We start from the raw sequence: 22,995 nt of genomic DNA, 5'->3' as shown, positions 1-22,995 counted from the left end.
TAACCTTATTTTCTCATCCCACAGCCCCTATTAAAAATCTTTATTAAAAGTATCAGAAACTCTCCTAGGACTGAGGATAAGCTTTATGTATAGCCCCTCCCAGCATTTTTTTTTCAGGGCTTTGTAGGAGCTTTTTTGTGGGGAGAGTGGATGGTGGGGTTGTTTTTCTTACGTCTTCATTGCGGGAAAAGCCAAGAAAAGACATCCAGATAAAATTTCTGAAGATTGCTTGTGTGAGCCATGCAATAAAATGGGAGTGGGGTGGAGCTTTCTTGACACCTGTCAAATCATTCAGTATATCTAACCTACTCTACCATCTGTCCTCAGTGACATCACAAACTAGTGCATCTTCCACTCTGACCAGGCTTTTTTCTACTCACCACATTGCTCAGATATGGCTTATCAGTATTTTGGACTATGTTAATTAGTCTTGTCATCCTCCCTTTTACATTTATATTCCTTAAAGTAATGTCCAATTCATTCCACCAAACATTTCTTCCATATCAAGGGCACAAGGTGAAAATAGCCCTACTTCAAAGTAGCTTACAATTGAAATTAGTGATGGTGACAAATATCACTTTTAATTATGAGACAGGGCCTAGAACTAGAATTTCATTGGCAAAGATTGCTACCAAGGCAGGTCAGCATCTTTCTCAGAGTCTAATTGAGTTGCTTAGAGCTATGAAAATGTAAGTGACTCATATAGAGTCATACATCCTGATTATGTCAGAGGCAAGATTTGGAACCCAGATCTCCCTGGCTTTAATGCCAGCTCTCTATTCACTAGACCATACTCTGAACTCTCTTAATTACAAGGTGGGAGTGTATTCAGAGTTGGTAGGAATCCTTCCAGCTTTCTTATTTTTCAAATGAGAAAATTGAAAACTCACATAGGCTAATGTCCCTACTTGATTACTCAGCTATACTTCAGTTTGGAAGTGTATAGAATGTTGGACTTGGAATGAGAAGAGGCCCAAGTTTGTATTTTACCTCTGGCATTTACTACACCTGTGAATATAGCCACCTGATTGAAGCTCTTGCCCTCAGCTTCCTCATTTATAAATGGAGGTCATACTGCTCTATGTACCTTATAAGGCTGTCGTGAGACTCAAATATCATAATGTAAAGAGTTTTGAAGATTTTAGTTTTATATAAATATCTAAAACTGTTTTTGAGAAAATCCATTTTTACAAACAGTACTGTGGATTACCAAAAGATTGGCTGTCTGAGAAAAAAAAAATGTCTCTAATTTTAAATTTACATATTCATATAAAAGTAAAAATTAAAAAGGTACAGCACCAGTCAAAATATCTGAGTTGCAAAATAATATTTTCAGCACCAAGGTAGGTGCCTTTCATTAAATAAAAATGTTTGGGGAATAAAAGGCATAGAGTGAATAGTGTATCTTGAAACTTTTTTCAGTGATATTAAGCTATCAGTGACCTAAGCAAAAAAAATCCTGAATCATTTATATTTTTCCCCAAAGTAACAAGAGATATGTGTTATAAAAAGACATTTAAGATATTCACAAGCTATACCTGCTCTTACCTGCAATAGAGTCACTCTTGCTTATTTAGAATTACTGTTTTCCATGGCCATTTGTGGCATATGTCAAATAATAGTTCATTTCTCACCATCCCACTCTCTCCTCTAAATGTTGATCTATCTCTAAAAATAATAACACTAGTTGTACAGTGAATATGATAGTACAGCAATGGTCTTCAGAAGAATACAGAGCATATAACCATCAATTAAGAGTTCTAATTACATAGAAGAGGATTTTTAGGAAGGCCATAACCCACAAAATCATCAGAACTTTCAAACTCAGTTACAGTCTCATAATTCACAGTCAATATTTATGTAATATACAAACTTAACTAGATTTAGATTAATTCAATGTAATGTTAATAAAGACAAACATTTTCTTCCCTATTCTGAGTAAGAAAAATTTATCAGCATAGATAAGGTAGACCAGAAGTTCAGAATGAGACATTTTCAGGCAAAATATTTACATTCGTTTTGCTTAACTGTTTTTTTTACAAGGGAAGAAATTTGGAATAGGGGGAAATTGTGAAGGGAAGGGGGGGAGAGAGTGAAAGTAATACAGAAAAAAGACAAGAAAATGAATGAAACATTTAAAAATACAGAAAAAGTTTTGAAAGGAATACAAATAGGGAAGTGTTGGTACTATATATTAAATTTAATATATACTTTTTAAAGAGAATTCATGATTTCATATAATTCTGTGTTCTTTGAATATGGGAATGTTTTATGTTTGCCAATTCATAATTAAAACATTAAAAACAAAACCAGGCAGCAAGAGTTTATTACATGCTACCCTGGACACCAGGCACTGTGTTGTGTGGAATATACAAAAAAAAGACCAAAAAACCCTCAGAGAACAAAAACAAAACCAGCTCAATAAGGAGCTTCTGTTCTAATGGAAAGAAGGAATAAATAATTAAGTATAACCAAGATAGAGAGTATATGGAAAGTAATAGATAAAGGGACTTGGGAAAACCTGCAGAAGATGAAATTGGAGTTGTCTTGAAGAAAGTCAAAGAAACTCAGAGATGAGAGGGATTCTCTCCGGGCTTGGGGTATATGCAATGGAATGGCACAGCGATGTAAGAAGGAACATGAGAATTGATAAAGTGGACTTTAAAGATGGCTTAGCCCCAGCCAGGTGTATAACTAGGGGTAAATCATTTAATTTTTTCTAGGCCTCAGTTTTTTCACCTGTAAAGTGAAAAATCTGAAATGGGTGATCTCCAAAATAACTTCCAATGCTAAAATCCTATGAACTTTGTGTTGGCATTAAAAGTATGTTCTTAAAACTCTATGTCCAATAATTTCCTTCATTTATAAATAATTGAATAGTTAACCAGTAGAGCCCTTGTTTATATTATAAAATTTATAATGTTTTATATTATTTTCTTGTTCAATAATCTCCATGGTGGGTAGAATCAAAAATCTCCTGTAACAATTGCAGTCTTTTACAAAGCACTTCCAACCTACCTTTCCAGGTTTATTATACATTACTTCCCTTCACATACTCAATGGGGACAATCAAACCAGACTGGTCTTGCTGTTTCTAATACACAACATTCCATGTTCCATCTCTGTACATTTGAACAAGCTGTCCTTCATATTAGAATTCCATTACCCCTTACCTCTTAGAATTCCTACTACCTTCTACATTATGCTTTTCCCACCACATTGTGTGTGTACATGTTGTCTTTCCCTATACAATGTAAGTTTCTTGAGGGCAGAGATAATTTCATTTTCATCTTTGTTTCTCCAGTACCTAGCACAGTGCCTGTGGCATAATTAATGCTTTATAAATGCTTGTGAATTGACTAATTTTTCACAAAATTTATTATTTCTCAAGACTTTTCACATTTTCTATGCTCATAGCACATAGAATTCCATGCACTATACATTGCCTTTCTTATCATTTATAGTAACTTTTGGAAATGTTTGGTCAAGCATCTTGAATGCTTTTTAGCAACTAATTAAAGATATCTAGAGACCCTCTAAAATCCTGCAGTCAAAGATTCCTATAATTTTCTTGATGCTTTTATTAAACAAATCCCCTTTAATGGAAAGGAAGAAGACTAATAAAACACCTTTAAGACGACTGTTAATTTTCTAAGAGGAAAATACATAATTATTATTTTATCATCATTATCATTTTAAAGTTCATAAATTAGTTATTTTAATGATTTGCAAACCATTATTATCCTCACTTTATAGAAGAGGAAACAGGCTAATAAAAGTTAAATTATTTTCCCAGGGTCATATAACTAATACATGTCTGAGTCGGGTTTTGAACTCAAGTTTTCATGACCCCAAATCTAGCACTCTAGCCACTCTGCAAATGCTTTCTCTCCTACTTATGATTTTTAGGACTCTTTTTTGATATTAAACTCTTAGAAGTAACATCCTAATTAGTTTACTAATTTCTCTGTTTCCTACTCTTTTTTTTTTTTTTCTCCCTGAGGTAACTGGGATTATGACTTGTCCAGGGTCACACAGCCAGGAAGTATTAAATGTCTGAGACCAGATTTGAACTTGGGTCTTCCTGTCTTCAGGGCTGGTGCTCTATCCACTACATCAACTAGCTACCCCTCTGTTTCCTACTCTTAACAGTAATTGTACCCAATCTCTTCAAAAACATGAGATAGATAATGCTCTATGAAGTGAATATTTTGGCATTTAGATATATGTGAACAGAATATCTTTCTACACAATAAATCACTATATCTGAATGAAGCATTGATTCTATTACCAAAAATAGCAGGTCTTTACTTAAAAGATATAGTAACTTTAAGTGTAATCAAACCAGAAACATATAACATTACAAATTATGTATAATAGGGGGAAAGCGTTTTAAAATAATTTGCTTATTAAAACATTTTAAACAGCACTTTATGAAATGAAATGGCTTTTATTCAACAATAAGAATAAAACCATGTTGAAATTCTTTTCCCAATTTGACACATATGCTTCAAATACCATTTTCATAGTGCATATTCTTCAAATAGAAACATTTTATAAAGATGTAGAACAGAAGCCATAAAGAAAGCAGCTGAAGGTTGCTTTCATGTTATGATGGAAATAGCTTCAGAATAGAAGTTAATGGATTGAGTCTCACTTTTAACACTAAATTTAGACAAATCACTTAATCTCTCTTATTCACATTTTACTTACCTATAAAATGAAGATGATATTTTCTAATAATAGTGAAATAAAATGAAATCAATGATATGAAAATCTTTGGAAAAGTAAGACATTACAAAGAAATAGAATAGTATACATCTTATCTAGGACTTTATCCTCCTGTAATGGGCACTTTACCCATATGCTATATTTGTCGAAGATGTTTTGATGGTAGGACTAGGTTTCAAAAAACTAAATCACTTGCTAGTCTGTGTAACTTTGGACAAGTCACCTAATTTCTCAAACTCCCTTTTCCTTATTTATAAAAAAGGAATAAAAAATATACCCTGCTTATCTACAGGTATATGGACATAAATATATAAACACGAGGTACTGTATTACTTTTTTAAAAAACTAGACCTATGATTACATCTATTCTCAATGAGAATATGCAGGCCATCAGTAACAGTTTCATTATTACTTAAGAAAAGTTGTATTAATAATAGTGATTGGTTTAAAATTAGATTATGATTAATAACAATAACTATATACTTGACCAATGTATTTACTTCAGTTTCGGGAGTAAATATACTCATTTAACCAGTTTTCAAAGCAAACAGTATACTCAGTCAGAAATTTATAGCATTTCTAATTATTTAAATAAGTGATTGCTTAATTCTTTTTTAAAAAGCCAAATTATATATGATTTATTATGATTATAACATAGTTGACAAATCTTAGGATTTCTGAGACTCAGAGAGATTACATGATTTACTCATGGTCACAAAGCTAATGACTGTCAGAGACAAGATTTTAACCCATTCACTGATTCCAGTTCTAGTTCACACTGATTGTCCTACTTTTAACTAAGGTCAAATACACAAGTAGTTGCATTATATTTTTTGAAGCTATAGGAATGTTACCTTACCCTAAGAAAAGTACCTTAAAAGAAATGGAAAGAAGGAGAAAGGAGAGAGAGAGAGAGAGAGACAGAGACAGAGACAGAGACAGAGACAGAGAGAGACAGACAGAGAGAGAGAGAGACAGAGAGACAGAGACAGAGAGAGAGAGAGACAGAGAGACAGAGACACAGAGAGAGAGAGAGACAGAGAGACAGAGACAGAGAGAGACAGAGACAGAGACACAGAGACACAGAGAGAGAGAGAGAGAAAGAGAGAGAGAGAGAGAGAGAGAGAGAGAGAGAGAGAGAGAGAGAGAGAGAGAGAGAGAGAGAGAGATGGCTGCTATTATACAAACTATGCAGTGAAACTCGTGTATGTTGTTTGGGAGATAACCTTAAAGCAAAAGCAAAAGGCATTGGATAAGACATTTCCTGTCTCTAACTTAACCCTTATATAGTGGAATAATTTGCTTTTCCCATCTACTACACAGAGATAGAATTTATCATTAAAACATTTCCAGATTCTCTAAAGATGGTGTTGGTATAAACAAAAAAACTCGGTCAAATGTTTAGATATATTAATAATTTTTTGTTTAAAATACATTATTTTTCAGGTCAATGAGAAAACATGAGCCCCTAAACTTTGACTATTTCTTTTTATGCCTAATGAAAGATAAAAATTGCTGCAAGAAGAAAAAACTCAAACTGCATATGCAATTTGTATATTTGAACTACAAAGGAAAGAAGCAAAAATTTAGTTGTTAAAAATATGAAAGTAAAACTGCTGAGATAAATGGCCAGTAAAATATGTGTGTGTTCCAGTATACTCTAATCTTAAACTTTTAGCTAGGTTCCATTTTTTAGATCCTTCATTATTATGTTCTTATTAATATAGCCACAGATATATGTTCACAAATATTTTTATAACACATTTCAAAGTTTTTAATGGATTTCTTGAAGTTTTAGTATATTCAATAAATATTTTAGACAACTACAGTAACTGAAAAACAAGAGATGATTCTATGTTTTCACAATTACTAACTCTAAAATGATATTTGTAGATCATAGAAATATTGAATTTTAGAGTGAGATTGCAGATCATTTCATTCAATCCATTCCCTTTTCAGGGGAAAAAATGATACATTGAGAAGTGAATGACAAGACTAGAAATAGAGACAAGACTAGAACCCAGAATTGTTATATTCTAGTTTAAATACTCTCCAAATATTTTCTGTCAATACCCCTTCTTTTTCCTGCCTGTGGTATCTATCCATCACCCTACCTAAGATTAAGACCTACAAATTCATTAGACTGCAAATTTTTTGAGAGTACTCTTACAAGGACTGCATTTTGCCTGTCTCTGTATCTTCAGTACTTAACACAGTGTCTGGCATATACCAGGTGCTTAATAAATGCTTATTGACAGTTAGTAGCTGATAAAATTCATTGACTTCCATTTACTCATATGATTTTCTTTGTGACATGAGAAATTTTTCTTCATCATGGAGATAGTTTTATCTCATCTGTAATGTTCTGCTTCTTTCAAATGTTCCTGAGTTTCTTTTTCTTATTCCTCTTTCCACCTTACTTATGGATTCCCAAGCATCCTGCTATGTGACTTAAAGCCAATCATTTCACTCCCTTGTAAAACAGAGATTATCCTAGCACAACTTGCCTAACAACATGGCTGTCAAGATTAAAAGGGACAATCTATACAGAAATGATATAACCATAATACTATATGTAAAGCATGTTTCCATTATTTACCAAGTAGACTCTCTCAGCTACAGGTGAAAGGGGCATTTTTGTAGTCTGGATACTCCTTCTCAAACATCAAAAGCTCTTTGTAGCTTAGAACGATTGTATTGATTTTTCTCTCATATTTTGGTCCTGATTATCTTTGGGAAACTTTATGCTAAATATTAGTTTTCTGTAGACCAAGAGTTCTTAATCTTTAGTGAATATTATGAACCCATCTGGCCATATCCACAGTCTCGCCAAGCCCATGAATCCTTTTCAGAATATTTTTTGAATGTATAAAATACAGTAGACTAAAAAGAAAATGAATTGTATTGAAATGCAACTATCAAAAACATTAAAAATTTCAAATGCATAGATCCCTTGAAATTAGGGGTATATTCCCTGGACCCCAAATTAAGATCCCTTTTACTAGATTATCTTTGGGGAGGGATGTAATCCTAGTAATCCAGCGGTGCTGCTCCTTTTCTGACTTTTCTTCTTTGCTTGATCAAGCAAAGGGCAGTGTCAATCTATCAGAAAATTTACAGGATGACTTCAATAGATATTTGTGATTTAAAACAAAGAGCTGAGCAGAAACTGTGAAACTTTAGAACAATGGCGCCCTCTTTTGGTAAAACAGTATGGAACCAGAGTATGCCAATTTATTTTTAATGTACTATTTCTATCCAAAATACTTTGAGGTTTAAAAAAAAAAAAAAAAAAAAAAAAGTATTCTTATCAAGTTCCAAACACATAATAACTAGCAACTGTTTTCATTCTCATTTTCTTCTAACCAAACAATTTAATAAGAATTTCCCTTTTTCTACATTAATAATCAATCATAAGCTACAGAAAAAAAAATCATATAACACAGCCTCTTTAAAAGAATCTTGAAATATTTGAAGTTGTTTTTGTAAAATTTTAAGCTGTAATAATGTTCTACGACACATATAACTACATATCAATATGCTAACAACTCATGTACCAATACAGGGAAACAGGAAATCTAGGTAATTAACTTGGACTCTGGAAAAAAGGCAGGGACTCACTTGAGCTCTGCCAAATTCCTCTCTAACTAACTTTAAATATTGCATCAGAACAAATACTGGAGCAGCAAAACTCACAAACGGATGAGGTGAAACACTTTTCCAGCCCAAGAGAAGATTGACAGGAAGGGTCTATTACATGGAGTATGGCTGTGGAGTGCCACCTTCTGCAGGCTGCACCAGTTTAAGCTATGCTATAGGAAACCAGGAACAGGCACTGGGGACTACCCATTCAGTGGTGGCTACTTCCAGAGCTCTCGGCCCTTGACTTTCAGTCAAGTAATCTGAAGAAGGTTACAAGGGTCCCTTTGCTGACCTTGGATGCAGAACCTATTACATTACCCATACACAAATCCAGGGCACAGTCCTCGGTTGTGGTTCCAAATAGAATAGCACTTCAGAAATAGTCCACATGGAACAGGGACCCTGGTTACAATTTCAGGGGAAGGAAAAATGTTTGTGGTTACTCACCGACCAGAGCACAGGCCAGGAAAGTAAACACGCATCTCCTTGGATAATATCATCTTAGAAAAACTGAAAGCTTACAACCCCTAGAAATAGCTCTGAAAATAGTTGCACAAAAAACTCCTTAAGCTTAGGTGGTACCCCAGGAGCAGAGGCCAACTTTAATATAAAGCTATAAGTCAAGAAAAAAGCTACAAAAATGAGCAAACAACAAAAAAAAATGACCCTAACCACAGAAATTTATTATAGTTACAGGAATGATCTAAAACACAAACTCAGAAGAAGACAACAAAGTCAAAAGTCAAAACTGCTAGTCAAAGCCACAAAGTAAAACTGTGAATTGGTCTCAGGCCCCAAAAGAATTCTGGGAAGAACTCAAAAAAAGCATTTTTAAATAGTATTTTATTTTTTCTAATTACATGTAAAAACAATTTTAAACATTCATTTTTAGAGAAAATTTTGAGTTCCAAATTTTCTCCTTCCCTCCCCCAAGACAGTAAGGAATTTAATATAGATTATATATGTTCAATCATGTAAAACCTATTTCCATATCAGATATATTGTGAAAGAAAAAACACTTTGGAAAAAAATTACAATTTGCAAAAAAAAAAAAAAAAAGAAAAAAGCCATAAAAAATCAAAATGCAATTAATATACTTTCATCTACATTCAGATTCCATTAGTTCTTTATTTGGCTGTGGATAGCATTTTCCATTGTGAGTCTTGCAATTGTCTTGGATCATTATACTGTTAAGAAGAGCTAAATCAGTCACAGCTTATCATGCACAATGTTGCTATTTCTGTGTACACTGTTCTGTTTCTTCTCACTTCAGTTTGTATTAGTTCATGTAGGTCTTTCCAGGTTCAAAAAGGATTTAAAAATCAAATAAAAGAGGTAAAAGAAAAATTAGGGCGAAGAAATGATAGTGATAAAAGAAATTCATGAAAAAAGTCAACGGTTTGGTCAAGAGTCACAGAAAAATTCTGAAGAAAATCACACCTTTAAAAAGTAGGCCAAATGGTAAAAGAGATACAAATTTTTATTGGAGAAATCTTTATCTTTTTTTATTCAATGGTATTTTATTTTTTTCCAAATTCAAAATCCAAGACAATTTTAGCATTTATTTTTATAAGATTTTGAATTTCAAATTTTTCTCCCTCTTCCTCCTCCTACTCTGAAAATGTTAGGTAATTTAGTATAAGTTATACATGTTATTATTTCCATATTAATCATATTGTGAAAGAAGAAACAACTCAAAAGGAAAAATATGAAAAATAATAAAGTAAGTTACAAAAATATCCTTTGATCACAGTCCATCAGTTCTTTGTCTAGATGTGGATTGAATTTTCCTTCATGAATCCTTTGTACTTGTCTTGGATCATTGTATTGCTGAAGAAGAGCTGTGTCATTCATAGTTGATAATACAATGTTGTTGATATTGTACACAATGTTTTCCTTGTTCTGCTCCTTTCACTCTGCATCAGTTTCTAAAAGTATTTCCATGTTTTTCTGAAATCTGCTTGTTTATCATCTCTTATTACACTATAGTATTCCATTACATTCATATACCACAACTAGTCCCCAATTGATGGGCATTCCCTTAATTTCAAATATTTTGCCTCCACCAAAAAATATTGCTTTAAATATTTTGCACATGTGGGTCCTTTTCCCTCTTTTAAAGATCTCTTTGGGATACTGACCCAATAGAGACACTACTAGATCAAAGGACAGAGTTTAGTAGCCCTTTGGGCATAATTCCAAATTGCTGTACAGAACGATTGGGTCAGTTCACAAATCCACCAACAATGCATTAAGGTTCCAATTTCCTCACACCTTCTCTAACATTTATCATTTTCCTTTATTGTCATATTAACCAATCTGATAAATGTAAGAAGATACCTCAAAGCTGTATTTCCATGCATTTTTCTATTCAATCAAAAGTGATTTAAAGCACTTTTTCCTATATCTATCCATATATATATATATATATATATATATATATATATAACAATTTCATCTAAAACTTGCTCCTTTATAAATTTTGACCATTTATCAATTGAAAAATAGTTTATATTCTTATAAATTTGACTCAGTCCTCTATATCTTTGAGAAATGAGGTTTTTATCAGAAACACTTGCTTTAGAGATTATTTCCCAGTTTTCTGTTTTCTTTCTAATTTTGTTTGCATTGGCTTTATTCATACAAAGGCTTTTTATTTTAATATCATCAACATTTATTTATTTTACATTTCCTAATTCTCTATCTCTTGTTTAGTCATGACTTCCCCATAAATATGACAGGTATACTATTCCTTATTTTTTAAATTTGCTTATGGTGTCACCCTTTATGTCTAAATCATCCACCCATTTTGACCTTATCTTGATATGTATAATTTGAGATGTTGGTCTATTGTGTCCTACTGTTTTCTAGTTTTCCCAGATTTTTTTTTTCTTGTCAAATAGTGAGTTCTTATTCCAAAGACTGGGATTTTGGGGTTTTATCAAACACTAAAACTACTATAGTCATTGACTCCTATGACTTGTTTATCTAATACATTCCAATGATCCATCACTATTTCTTAGCCAATACCAGATAGTTCTGATGATTACTGCTTTATTATATAATTTGAGATCTGGTGTTGCTAATATTTTGTTTAAAATTTTGAATCAATATTCACTAAGGAAATTTCCTGTTTTAGTTTTTCTTAGGTTAGGTATTAGCACCATATTTGTGTTGTAAATATATAGTTTATATAGTATTAGAATTGTTATTGCTTGGTACAATTCATTTATGAACCAGATTGTTCAATTTCTTTTTCTATGATGGGGTAATTTACAGAAGATCACTATACACTTCAACAACAATGCTGTATGAAGATGTATTCTTATGGAAGTGGATATCTTTAACATAAAGAAGATCCAACTCACTTTCAGCTGATCAATGATGGACAGAAACAACTACACACAGAGAAGGAACACTGGGAAGTGAATGTAAATTGTTAGCACTACTGTCTATCTATCCAGGTTACTTATACCTTCGGAATCCAATACTTAATGTGCAACAAGAAAATTGGATTTACAAACATATATTATATCTAGGTTATACTGTAACACATGTAAAATGTATGAGATTGCCTGTCATCTAGGGGAGGGAGTAAAGGGAGGGAGGGGAAAATCTGGAAAAATGAATACAAGGGATAATGTTATAAAAAAAAAATTACTCATGCATATATACTGTCAAAAACTGTATAATTATAAAATTAATTAAAAATATTTAGATATTCTATTTTCCAATCTGTTAATCTGGATAGTTTATATTTTTGTAAAGAATCATTGGTTTCACTCAGATTGTCAGATTTATTGGCAAATAATTGGGGAAAATATTTCCTGATGATTGCTTTAATTTCTTCTTCAGTGGTGGTGATTTCATCCTGAGAAGAACTCTTTGCCAAATGGAAAAAGATATGCAAAAATCCACTGAAGAAAAGAATTTCTTAAAATGTAGAATTGGCGAAATGGAAAAGTCAATTGCTTTTCTGATAATGCTCAATTCATACAAATCTTTTTAGGCTTCTCTGAAACTATTCATAATTGGTTCAGCCTTTTCTTAACTGATGGGCACTCCCTTATTTTCTAGTCCTTTGCCACAACAAAAAGAGGAGCTATAAATATTTTTGCACACATAGGACCTTTCTCTCTTTAATTCCTTTCAACTACAGATTTAGTAAGTAGTCTTGAAAGTGCACAATTACAATCAATTTACCACTACAAAGCTAATAACGCAATAGAAATACCAATTAGATTTGTGCTTTTCATTACCAACATATAAGCAAGCAACACAAGCAATAACCCTTCTAAAAGCAAACCACCATCTTGCTTCTTAGAAGTCTTGGTAAGGATAAGGTTATTTCTCTACTCAACCAGAGATTATGTGACTCCTTCCACAGCAGTCATTTGGCAAATCTCCATCAGTCAATACTGCCCTCATGGGAACAAAGTCTTCTTGATTGCTAAGGATAAGGAATTCAAGAACCCATCCTAACCATGACTCAGTGGCAGACTGATAGGATCTCCAATGGGTTTCTTATGGTTCCTAATGTAACTTGGATTGGGACTTTCTCTTTATTGATAGAGAACAATGTCCCACGCTTGCAAGACTGGAAAGTTAGAGTTGCTGAGATCTGCTCTTTCCTATTCTTGCCAATTCCACAGCACCCCTCACACAAGGTACTGACCTCTGCCAGTGAGAGATAATCCCATGTCAATATGTTTTTACACTTGGGTTATTTTAATGATTTGATTGATAATTCATTGCATAAACTACTGATAAAGTTGTTTGTAATATTTTTTGAATGGGGGACTGAATTATCAAAGCACATAGTCTACAAGTTGATTAAGAGTATACATGTTGTTTGTTACATCACAGCAAGTTGTTTTTAGTTATATCCAACTCTTCATAACCCCATTTGGGGTTTAATTGGCAGAGAAAATGAGTGGTTTGCATTCCCTTCTCTAGCTTTTTTCACAGAAACCCTGAAAGAAACAGGGTTAAGTGGTCTGTCCAGGGTCACACAGCTAGTAAGCGTCAGATACCAGATTTGAACTAAAGATGAGTTTTTCTGATTTCTGGTCTTGTGCTGTACCCACTGCACCACCTAGATGCCCTATTAAAAAACAGCTTAGTCAAAATAACCCAATCATCAAATAGAGATTTAAAATAAAATGGAATCAGTTATGCTAAGCTGACAAACTTAATTCTAATATTTTATTAAGGTAATAAAGCTTATTCACATTATAGACTACTACTCTGACCATAAATTTATTTTAAAAGTTGATGGAAGATAATTAGGATAGGAAAATTAAGGTAATTTCATTTTCAGTACATAGTAACTAACTAAAGATTTAGACTTCATTAAGGCTGAAGTTTAGCCTTTCTTTAAAGCATCAAACTTTAGGTAGCTATAATTTTTGTCTATTACTTTCTCAAATCCTCATTATTTTTATTTAGCCATTGTCTTTGGTTTTTCCAAAACTAGAGTTATATACAATGATAAGTGTAGCATAATACTTGCTGAAATAGTCAAGTATTATGGAAGTATACTTTCCCATTTATAAAGTGGGGGAAAAGAGAAGCATTACAAGAAGGGTTTCACTATTTGTTAAGCAATTTGTTCCTCCAGCTATGGAATTCAACAAAGAATGTAGATATCCTCCATCTAAACAGTGTTGAAACATGTTGCTAATGGAGGAAGATCATTTTAATTACGACACTCCCACAGTATTTCCACATGTTATACATGAATTGGTAAAAGTTTAAAGGGAATTTCAGTATTCAGAAGGAGAATTGTTCTTGGAATAGAGCACTGGGAAACTAAGAATGAGTCATCCTTTTACACAATGCAGTAAAATTGGAATTTTTTTTTTAGTACTTTAAGAAACTCATAAGCTTCTAAGTTTATTGCATCTTGATTCACTAATAACTTTATCAAAAATTGTGCCTATAGCACAAAAAACTGTTATTGGAGTTTGAAAGTCTTTAGTAGATAGATGTGCCTCAAAGGGTCATTTAGTGAATAATGTTTATATGCTGTAATTGTAAATGGCATTATAAAGTATTGGACATTTCAAAAATTAAGCCAGTCTGGAATAATAAGATAAATCTCAAATCCAAAGATAATCAAGAGAAATAAAAACTAAAATAATCACTCAATAAGCATTTATTAAACACATATTTTGATACATTCTGCTAAGCATTGAGAATACAAAGGGAAGAAAAGTTCCTGCCTTTAAGAAGTTTATATTTTAATGGGAAAGACAGTACAGGTAGATATTTCAAGACACATATAGAGCTAATAGAAAAAAGATAGCCTTAGAGGAGAAGACACTAATAGGAAAGGGAAATAGGAAAGGCCTTCTGTAAAACATGACACCTGAGCTAAGTCTTTAAGGAAACCAAGAATTTCAAGACACAAAGCAGGAAAAGTATTCTAGGCATTAGGAGCAGCCAGTGCAAAGGCATAGAGATCCAGTCATGTTTGCAGAGCTTCAAGTAGGCCAGGATGACTTGACTGTGGAATATATATAGATATATATAGATATAGATATAGATATAGATATAGATATAGATATAGATATAGATATAGATATAGATATAGATAGGGGAGTAACACAAAGAAGATATTGGGAAATGGGAAGAGCAAAGATGTAAAAAAAAATGACAAACAAAAGAGTTTATATTTTATTTTAATGGTAACAGAGACTCATTAAAGGTTATTGAATGAGGGGTTAATCATGGTCACACCTAAGTTTTCATTAGATACAAAAATGTTCACCAGTTTAGAGATTAATTCTCCCTATTTAAAAATCATTATGTCACTGCACATGCAGTGGTTTGCTCAGTGAGCTGAGTTTAATTCTTTTTAAATAAAGATTTTATAATAGTAATATATACATATATATTCTAAGTCTAGAGTATATGGGATATTTTATGGTGTTTGTACTATGTCTATTGGTTTTATGATGGCTGACTCTCAGTCCAATTATAAACAAGTTCCTAGGATGTTTAACTTCCATTTTTCTGGATTATTAAAAACAAAGGTAGCACAAGAAAGACAAGTGAATCTTATAACATAATTTGTTATTACATGGATTTGGATATATTTGAGGTCAGATTATCTCTTCTAAGATATTACAACTTTTTACAGATAGATATAGTACAATATAATGCAATCTCCTGGCATGATTATTATAATATGTTATATTATAATCATAGGAATTGATTTTGATAAACTTACCAGTTGTATAGTTAGAGAGGCTTTTATCAGAAGGTAAAAAATATTTTCATTATGCTTGGAAAGTGAAACTTATTTTTGTGATAATTCCCCCTATTGTGTTTCATATCAGAAGATCCTATAACAAAGTTCAGCAGTGAATCTGAATTCACCAATTCAGAATTGTTAACTATTTAAGTTGATTTTAAAGACAACAAATTATGTTGTTTTTTTACTGGATATTTTTAGATAACTGATGGAAAATGTAATGCCTTAGAATAAGAATCTTAGAGTTAATTTAATATAATCAACTACCTAATATAATGATCCTTTCTTCAATTGAGTAGGTATTCTTCCAGTCTTTACTTGGCATTTGATATTCTCTCTTCCTCTCACTTTTCAGAATATTTTAAAAATAATATTTTAAAACATTTTTTCAAAAAAGAATTCTCCCACCAGTTTCTATGCTCTACAAGCAGATTTTAAGGATCAAATGAAACATTTGTAAAGCATAATGCCTGCCTAGGAGATAATAATTGTAAAGCACTCAGCAGTTTCCTTCATATAGTAATTTATAAATGTATATTACATATTTATAATATACATTTATACATGCAATATATTCCCTTCTTTTTCCTTTCCTATCTTTCCCTTTCCTTTCCCTTCTTTTCCCACAGATTACGAGGGACATTAATAATCTGGAGATCCTCCAGAGGAAGATAATCAGGATTGTGTAGGACTTTGAATCCATGTCATATGAAAGTGCTGAAGAAATTGGGCACATTTTAACTGGGGAAAAGAATACTAGGGGTTGGAGGATCTGTTTTCAAGAATTTAAGGAGTTTTCATGAGAAATAAAGATTATATTTGTTCTGTCCCAAAGGGAAGAATCAGGAATAATGAATGGGAGTTGAGAAGAAATAAATTCAAGTTTGATATCAGTAAAAACTTCCTGACAATAGATCTGTCTAAAAATAGAATAAGCTGCCATGAAAAGCAGGAGGTTCTCCTTCCCTGGAGGTCTTTAACAGAAGCTGGATGACAGATTATTGGATATGTTATAGTAGGAATTCTTTTTTTGTGTATGGATTGGTCTGGATGATTGCTGAAGTCTTTCCAATTCTCAAATTCCATGATCCTATTTCTTATGTAGAGGTTATAATGACTTCTTTTGAATTATTATGGATCTCATTAATTAAACTGCAATATTCTGAGTTTTGCTAAAATCAGCATGATATCATGTATGAAATAGGAGTTTCTGAAGAATATAATTTAGAACATCCCTCTTCAATTGAAATTGTGCAGTGGACATCTTCAGTGATAGCAAACATCCTTTTTCTTGTTTTATGCCTCACTAGGTAATAATGAGCAGTGGATTCTTAAATAAACTGATATCATTAAATAAAGTGATTTATGCTTTACATCTTTCAAGGGATCATGTAGGATTTTATCACATGCCTGAAAGACTTCAAGATAGCCTTTTGACCTTCTAAATGAAATGCTTTTTTATAGTCAACAAACAATGAGTTGCATCTTGAATTTTCTGTACCCAACTATATAAGCATAAAGGTGATCTGTTGAAGAAGATTGTTTACAAAAAGCTCTTGGCTTTCTTCTCATACTTTATCAAATATGCTTTCAATGAGTGTTCAGAGGTTGAGATGGTATGTAGGGATGTTGGATGTTAAGCATCTAGCTTGTTATGAGCATTTCCCCAGTTATTTTTTTCAGTAATAATAAGTAAGGTATATTATAGTCGTTCATTGTAATTGATATCAATGAAGCATTTGTTAAACACTTACTATGTTTGAGATAACTGTGAAAATAATTGGGAATATAAAGACAAAAATAATCTGTGACTTCCAGATTATACAATCTAGCAATGAGAGGCAGATAGGTAGATAGATGAATGGACAAACAGGCAAATAGATAATTTGAAGCATGCTAAAGTAATCAGGAAAAACTTCATGTAAAAATATATAACTTGAATTGATTCTTGAAAGAAGCTAAGAATTCTAAGCAGCAAAAGTGAAAAGAGTGTGTATTCTGGACAGTACCTTAAGCAGGGTGACAGGAGGAGTGCCATATATGAGGAACAATAAAAAGATCGATTTGGCTGGACCTTAGTACATGAAAAAGGAAGAAGATATAATATAGGTAGGATGGAGTCAAAATGTGAAAGATGCCAAAGAAATTTGCATTTGATATTTAAGGTGCCAAAGAGCCAGTTGAGTTTATTAAGCATGAGGGTGACATAGTCAGACTTGCTACTTTAAGAAAAACATTTTGACAGCTGTATGGAGGATATACTAGAATGAGGAGATGTAAAGCAAGGAAAATTAGAAGGCTACTGCAAAAGTTTAGGTAGGAGTTGATAAGGATAAAAATCTGAATGGCCAAATGAGAAGAGAAAAGGTAGATAGATGAGAAATGTTATGGAAGTAGAATAAAAAGATTTGGCAACTGACTGTATATGTTCAGATGAATGAGAGTTATAAGTCAAAGTTGACAAGGGAAGGGAAGAGTGAACCACATGAATAAAAGCATGAACAGAAATAAGGAAATTTTAAAGAGGGGTAGGTTTTGGAGCAAAGATAATGCTTTAAACATGTTGAATATGAAATGCCCATAGGCCATCCAGTTCAAAATATTCAGTAGGCAGTATCCCAAACTGATTGGATATGACTGGATATGATTGGATATGATTGGATATGACTGGAACTTAGTAGAGTAGAAGGCACATAAATCTGAGTGTTGTCAATAGAAAGATTATAATTAAGGCTATGTGAGTTGATGAAGTCACCAAGCCAAAGCATATAGAAAAGAGTCCAAGACAGAATCTTGGCCTTGGAGTATACTCACAGTTTGGGACTGTATTTGAATGATAGTCCTGTAAAAGAGTCAATTAAGAGGAGGAGGAAAATCAAGAGGAAAGATATAATGGATATGTGGATTGAGAGAAGGCTATCAGATTTGGCAAGTAAATAGTTGTGGGAAGGGTAGTTTTTATTGCAATCCCAATTGCAAAAGGTTGAGAAGAGAGAAAGAAATGAGGAAATTGCAATGAATATAGATAGCTTTTTTCTAGAAGTTTCACTGACAAAGGGAAGACTAACTATATAGCTTGAGGGAATGATAAGGTGAGAATTTTTTAAAAGTAAAAAATATGGGAGATTCTAGATATGTTTGTAAGCAGTAGAGAAAAAACAAAACTTTAGGAGACACTAAAGATAAGTAAGAAAGGGAATAACTGTAAGGACAATTTGTTAGGGAAGACTGGAGGGAATGGGATCATGAGTATACATAAAGTGGGACTGTTCTTTATGAGAAGGGATACCTCTTTACCAAAAATTATAATGAGGAGAGAAAATGAGGAATATGAGATGTTGAGAAGCAGAACTCAAAATGAATGGCTTCTGTTTTCTCAGGGATTGGTGAAGGAGACTTGAGGAGAGCAAAAGAAAGAATCTGTTAAGTAGAAAGGGATATAGTAGAGTAGATAGATAGAATGTTGGACCTGAATTCAAACCGAGCCTTGCTCAAACACTCATTAACCATGTGCTCGTGTGTAATTGTCACAGCTTCTGTTTCCTCATCTGCTAAGTGGGGATAATAACAGTATTTGACTCCTAGGATTGTGACACAACTTTTTTTAAAGCACTTGGAAATATTTAAAGTGCTATATAAATATAAGCCATTATCTTGTATATAAAAAAATCGTTGCCTAGATGTAATGAGAATAGTTGAAAATATCTGTGTCATTGACATAACTTACCTATTTTCTGTCAGTTAATTTTCCAGTTTTTAGTTTCACTTTTAGAAGGCCTCAAGATGATTTTATTTAATTGGGGCTCTTGCTGATCTATCTAACTTTTATTTTTCTTCACTTGATTCTCAATCTTTAACGAGGCAATATCATTCATAGATTTCCATCATTGTCCTTCTTGAGATTTTTGTCTGTTTTTGCTAATTTTTAAAAGTTCATTGATCAGAACAAAACAGAAAATGTAACTAAAGATAAAAAAAAAAGTTCAACTAAGATTTTATAACCAAGAACTAAGGAGAGAGGGTACAGAATGACATATGGTGGAGGGAGGGAGGGAAAGGGGAAAAGAAGGGAGAGAGAGAATGAAGTTGAGAGAAAGAGAGTAGTGAGATTGGGGGAATGGCAGGTGTTATAATTGACAGTATTGAGCAGGTTGCCTTCATTCGAGCCTGGCCCACTACTCTGTGCTGGCTCCATCTGTTGATATATACAGAGAATTGTAAGAGGCATTAGAGGCTAGAGTAAGACAAGCCAGAGTTATTTTTTGAGGGGAGAAGAGGAGAAAGGAGGTGTGGAGATTCCTGTGTCCATTCCTCTCATTTCGATCAAGAATAAAGACCAAGGGCTTTTGCTTATCCTGATTCCAGGTGATTCTAAGGTATCTAAGGTGCTAACTCTGACTTCACATTTGGAGCCCAACGTGTGGACCAAGGACCCTAATTTCACTGAAGAAGTCCTCAGGGACCAGGAATTAGGTATTTTCACAGACAAACAGGGAACTTACTTTATTAAGGGCTAAACTAGTAACCTTTTCTAGCTGAAATGGGCAGATGTTAGGAAAAGATTCTCCCCCCTCCCCAGCCCCAGCCCTACCCCCACCCCAAGGGGATGCTATAGAAAACATGCTTAAGTTGATCAAGGAATAAGGCTTAATTACAACTTGGAAGTAGATCACTGGACTCTTGGGTACATTAAAACGCACATCGCCTCAGTTCTGAAAGGAAGAGGCTATTGGAGCAGATAATTGGAAACTAGTAGGAGATCAATTATGTGAATACTACAATGATAAAGGTCCTCATTCAATTTCCATGGAAGCATTCTATACATACAACATGATACAATTGGCCTTAAAGAATCTTGCAAGTTATAGAAAAAGGAAAAGTTTTAAGAACAGCTAGATGAGGAAGTGTGAGGAAAAAGGAAAACAAAGGACAGTTTAATGACCATATCACCAGAGGACATGGGGGCTTAAATGAGGTTCAAGGGCATGGTGATTCTGACTCTCATTAGGCAGCTTCAACTCCACCTAGGGAGCAGATTATTGACATGCCCCCATCAACTCCACCTTCCAGGATGGAGGGAGGAGGAGTAGTGGGAAGGGCAGTGATTATCACCAGCATCTCCCCCCCCACCAATCACCCCCTTCTATGACTAGATTGCAAAAAGCAGTACTTAAAGCCACAGAAGAAGGGCAGAATTTAGCTAATTTGAGAATAGAAATGTATCCTGTGATTCAACAGTTTAACTCTTCAGGTCAAGAAAGTAGAAGATATACTCCTTTTGATATAGACATTCTCAAAGACCTGAAAAAGGCTTGCACTCCTTATGGGGCTACATCAGTTTATGTTAAGATGTTATTACAGAATTTGGCTTATGAAGTCAACCCCTAGTGACTGGAAATCTATAGCAAGGACATGCTTAGAACCTGGACAAAATTTGTTGTGGCTTTCTGAATATAGTGAGTTCTGTAGGATACAAGCCCAACAAAATAGTCATAGTGGAGTTAATCCTCCAATCACCTGTGACCAATTAACAGGTGTAAATTCTTATGCAAACATTTCAGTACAGATTAATTACCCATTAGCAGCATATGAACAAATTCCTGCTGCTGCTATTAAAGCATGGGCTTTTCTCCCTGGTGAAAACGACAAGGGTAAGGCCTTCACAAAAATTGCACAAGGGCCAAATGAACCCTTTGCTGATTTTGTGGGATGTTTGCAAACAGCTGTCATATAAACTATTGGTGAAAATGCAGAAACAGACATTATGATAAGGCAACTTGATAAAGAAAATGCTAATGAGGTTTGTAGAAGAATTATATTAGGACTATGCAAGGATGCTCCTTTAGAGGAGATCATAAGATGCTGTGCCACAGAGGGCATAAATGCCTTTCATAGCCAGGCTATGATGCAGACTTTCCAAGATCCCAACATGGGAAGACAGGGTCCCTTTTGGCAAGGGACTTCCAGAGAGACTTGTCAATGCTTTCAATGTGGTACAGTAGAGCATCTGAAAACTCAATGTTGGCACAGAGACAGAGTGAGAAAACAAGGTGGGAGAAAAAGACCCAATACCCCATGTCCAAAATGCAACAGAGGCTTCCATTGGGCATCACATTGTAGACTGATTCAGGGAAAAGGGATGAGGGGCCCAACCTCAGAGCCCAAGGCAAAAAATACTTGGGGCATGATGGCAGCCAATGCTACACCCAGAGAGTGCCTAGAAGTCCAGTACCCAGACATGACCAATCAGCCAGGAAGCCATCTGATGGGAGAAAGGGATTGCACAATCAATCAGCCAGGAAGCAACTTGATGGGAAAAAGGGATTACAATTGGGGAGAATAAAGTTGTATGCAGCTGGGATAACTGAGATACCCCCCTGGAGAGGTGAAATCTGTTCCTTTCCAGCCTATGGAACCCTTGCCTCCAGGCACAGTAGGCTTGACTATTTCACCTCCTGAGAGTACTTACAAAACAGTGTCCATCCATACACTGATGTGGGAAACTGGGGAATGTGTAGATAATATCGCAGTCACTAATACAGGTAGACCATGTGTGACTTATCAACCAGGAGAAGTGGGAGCATCAGGTTTACTGATACAGGCTCCTAAATAAGCAAGCTGGTGGGATAATTACCCAGATTCTGACTCCAAGCAACAAAATCCAGGAATATACTGGACAGCAGCTGACCAACCTATAATCACTATCTATATAAATGGCATACCATTAGAAAGATTGGTAGACACTGGTGCAGATCGTACAATCATTAGAGGTGCCAACTGGCCCAGTCACTGGCCAAAGATTAAGGCAGACACCTACATGTCTGGAATAGAGGATCAATAGCAGCTAAAGTCAGTGCTATCCCTTTGAGATGGATATTTGATGGTGAAACAGGACTTTTTACTCCTTTTATAGTTGGAAAAAAATCCCCATCAATCTGTGAGGAAGAGACATTTTACAATAATTAGGATTAAAAATGAGTACTTCGTTTTTTTAGTTAGAGCTGCTGTTGAAGGCCTGCCAACACTTTCACCTGTTCCTATCCAGTGGAAAACTGATTCACCAATGTGGATAGAACAATGGCCCTTAGGTAGCGATAAAATTCAGGCCTTATAAGATATAGTACAGGAGCAACTTGACCAAAAACACTCACAACCTTCTCTAAGTCCTTGGAATTCCCCAGTATTTTTTGTAAGAAAGAAATATGGAAAATGGAAGATTTGGACTGATTTAAGAAAGGTAAATGAACAGATGGAAACTATGGGAACTCTTTAAACCTGGACTTCCATCTCCTACTCAATTGCCTAGAGAATGGCCTTTTTGGGTTATAGACATTAAGGATTCTTTCTATTCTATCTCTCTAGAT

This window comes from Sminthopsis crassicaudata, chromosome 2 (genome assembly GCF_048593235.1).
Source record: "Sminthopsis crassicaudata isolate SCR6 chromosome 2, ASM4859323v1, whole genome shotgun sequence".
NCBI lineage: Eukaryota > Metazoa > Chordata > Mammalia > Dasyuromorphia > Dasyuridae > Sminthopsis > Sminthopsis crassicaudata.
This window is presented reverse-complemented; position numbering follows the sequence as displayed.